The following is a 3,695-nucleotide window of genomic DNA, read 5'->3' as shown; positions in this document are numbered from 1 at the left end:
GTATAGAGTTATTTTTTTCTGCATTAAGAACCATAGAAAGTGGATAGGATTTTAGAAAAGGCAGCATTATATTGGGCATGTTTGCAAGCAGGAAAGTAGACCGCTTCCCCTGAGAAAGTGGTTGAGATTTGGGGCACGTTTGCTTGTCCCCAAATGAGAATTGTTCTCTCACAGTTGTGAGAGAATGATTCTCATTTGACCCTTTTTCTTACATGCAAGCAAACATGAGGAAATGGACCAATGAGATTTGAAATCACATTTGGGGTGATTTTTAGCACTTAACATGTGATTCCAAATCACATTGTCCATCTTGTGATTTGAAATGTCATGTGATTCCATCTCTTGATCTGGAATCACGTGAGATGCAAGCAAACGTGACTTTGCTTTCTCAGGCCCAAGAGTGCAGAGAACTTCCACAGTTATATTTTCTCGCATGTGAATTTTTTTTTTTTGTCATTTTGATTTGAGAAAATGAGTTTCATGTTTGCAAACCCTTTAATATATTGCCGTTGCTGTGTGCAGCAGTACCTTGGTAAAGCAACGAGCCCAGGGTAGACACTGTAGTGCAGTTAACCAAAAAGGCTGCTCCTGGGGGCTTTTGTTGACCCAGAGACGTAAATGGTTCGGATTCGGATCGGGTGCGACTGATACCATATTTGACTAATTGGATGTTGGCTAAACAGGTTCAAATTTGGATTTGGATTCAAAAGGTGAAAAGCTCAAACAGGATCTGTTTTTTTTACATATAAACGGATTCAGATCTCTATCAAATTCAGATATTTGTTGGATTCTGTGGGGAAAATGCAAAACCATATCCACATCTAATTATAATCGGATATTGTTATGTCTTAGCGAATTCAACTAAACAGAATGGAATTCAGTCAAATATAGGATACAATCTGATTCATTGACATCTCTTCATTTAGGCCTTAGTGAATAGGTTAAATTGGAGTTTCTACACTAACCTATACTTCCAAACAAAAGGGGCTTGCTCTCAAGATCATTTTTTGTCGTGTACATATTTTTCATCTTAAGAAAGAGACCCCCAAGCACACTTCTTATTGTCCCTACGACGCTAGGTAAAGTTGTCACTTATTCTATCCTTAATCTAGTGCATCTAATACTTTTGTGAGCCAATTAGATTCTAACCCAACAAGACTTCAACGAGTCCAACTACACATGCAAGTACATAAGCCTATCAATATTAGGCCCCTTGCTCTATTGAGATATTAAGTAATAATAGACAAATATTTGTCTAAATGGATGGGCTTGAAGAATGGATCGATGGAAAAGAAAATTGAGAGTGAAAAAACTAAAAATAATAAACAAACAAATAAGCAAAGAAACGAGAACCGATATTACCAGTTTCGTCTATCAGAACTATTTAGAACCAAGAGCAACCGTACGATCAACCCAGATCAGACGGCTGTCACCCCGAAGCCAAAATTCTCTCTCTCTCTCTCTCCTTACTGTTCCATTTTTTACTCACCCATCTCTTGTTTCTGGTTCTGAACATGAGCGGGGCTCTGGATGAGCTGCCTGGCCTGATCGAGTCCCCCTACCTTGTCAGCATCGGATCCCCCCACCCGATTCCCTCCAAACAACGACGACCCACCTCAACCACCGCTCATCGTGATTCTCGGCTAGTTCAGAAGCCTTCAAGTCTTGCATTAGAGAGGGCTTGAAAGGGTGCCCTGCTCTCTCCTCTCTCATATTCAAACCCTAGTCTCTCTCTCTCTGGAGTGCCCCTGCTCACTAGCATTTCCCCCGCTCACATCGATGCCGCTTAGTTCCTCTAATCGCCGGATTCCTCTAGGCGATATGTTTGAGTCTCCATTAATTGATTCTTGAGAAGCTTGGAGAGCGTTTCTAGTATTTCATATTTTGTAGAACTTGTAGTGCTAAAGAACCTTTGGGCGATATGTTCGAGTCTTTTTGCTTGATGGCCACACTCTCGGACTATGATGTGTTTTTGTTGTTTATGGGTTTTTGTTGGTTTTTATTGCTTATTGTATCTTAGTTATGCTTGAGAACAGGGACATCCATTGTTGTTGTTTTTTTTTTTACGTTCTCAAAAAGCTTACATCGATCTAAATTTTGTAGGTTGCCTAGCTTTGAGGATCAATAAGTTGAAAGGTTGGTTTCATCTTAAGTATAGCTAAAGAAGGGATCATAATGTCTGGAGCCCTTGAGAGGCCAACAAACCCTCTAATTTTGGACTGGATATGGAAGATACTCTCAGTGAACCACCTAAACCGCTGGCCCAATCTCAGTGATCTCCAACAACCACACTTGGTTGAAGATCCTCATAGCCATAAAAAAAGGCATGAGAAAGATCTAGGATAATTTCACCTGCTGTGTAAGGAAGACTTCATGACTGAAGATTCATAGAGTGCATGCCTTGCCTCCTTGCATGCACTCTTTTAGATATTAAGTTGGTTCGAGGAGGCCAATTTTTGTGGTAAGGGCACCCTCCTTGATTTAGTATACCAAGTCACCATATATTTTTTGTGTACTTATTGATTTTTTGAGGTCTTTGTAAAAGTGGTAGTTTCAATAAAATGGTTCATGGAACCATGCCTCAGCAATCCATTATTGAAAAGAAAAAAAAATCATGTTAAAATCAAACTGGTGAAAATGTTGAGAAGACAAGCAAAACATAAGCATACAATTGTTTTTGTGCCAACTTGTCATCTAAGGCCAACTCTCAATTCTTAAGGGAGTCATGTTGAGCCACTGTTGTAGAGCAAACTTATTTTGTAATACTCATGGTTTAAAAAAAAATGTTTTGGATAAATCGCCCCCTATCTCGACTCTTCCGTGAACCCCGCCCCCGCAGCCCACCCCTTTTCATCGGAGGCCCTGCTTGACCCCTTCGTCGAACCCTCACTAGAACCACTCAACACCTCACCTAACCCCCTTGCCTATAATCCCCCCCCCCCGTCTTCTCCCTCTCACCGACGCACGGAGGCCCTGCTCCCCCCTCAGTACGCTACCTCTTTCTCTCGTCTCTCTGTTGCTGGCAGGAGAGCGCTGCCCTCCCTCTCTCTCTCTCTCTCTCTCTCTCTCTCTATATATATATATATATATATATATATATAGTGGTAGCACTGTCTGGTGCCACCACCTTGCCAGAAGCAGTAGCACCACTTGGGTAACGTTGCTCCTCTTTTTGAGGTGGCAACACCACTTGGGTGTCGCCTCTTCCTCCTTCACCGTCCCTATTGGCCTGAAGAGAGGGTGCCGAGCACCCTCCCTTTTCTATATGCAGCAGGAGCCACCTGCGAGGGTGGCTTTGGTTCGCCTAAAGGGAGGGTGCTGAGCATCATCCCCTTTTCTTTTCTCTCAAGTTAAAAGGCTGACCAGAGCCACATGCAATGGTGGCTCTGGTTCGCCTCAAGGGAGGGTGCCAAGCACCCACCCCCCCCTTTTTTTTTGTTTATGTCGGCTAACCAGAGCCACCAGTGGCGGTGGCTCTGGCTCGCCAGGACAGAGGGTGCCCAACATCCTCTTCCTTCTCTTTTTTTTCAGCAACAGCGGTAGGTTGCTTCTACTTTACAGGGACAACCGACAGGGGGTGTCGACTCCCCTGTTGCTCCCTTGTAGGCTTGTAGCCTCTTGTCAGCCACCCCCCATTTTAGCGAAGGACCAAGCCTTGCTCGGTCCAGTCGCAAGGTTGAGACCAGGCTGGGCTC

Source organism: Nuphar pumila, chromosome 2 (genome assembly GCF_984573655.1).
Source record: "Nuphar pumila chromosome 2, dmNupPumi1.hap1.1, whole genome shotgun sequence".
In the NCBI taxonomy this organism is placed as follows: Eukaryota; Viridiplantae; Streptophyta; class Magnoliopsida; order Nymphaeales; family Nymphaeaceae; genus Nuphar; species Nuphar pumila.
Note: the sequence above shows the minus strand (reverse complement) of the source record.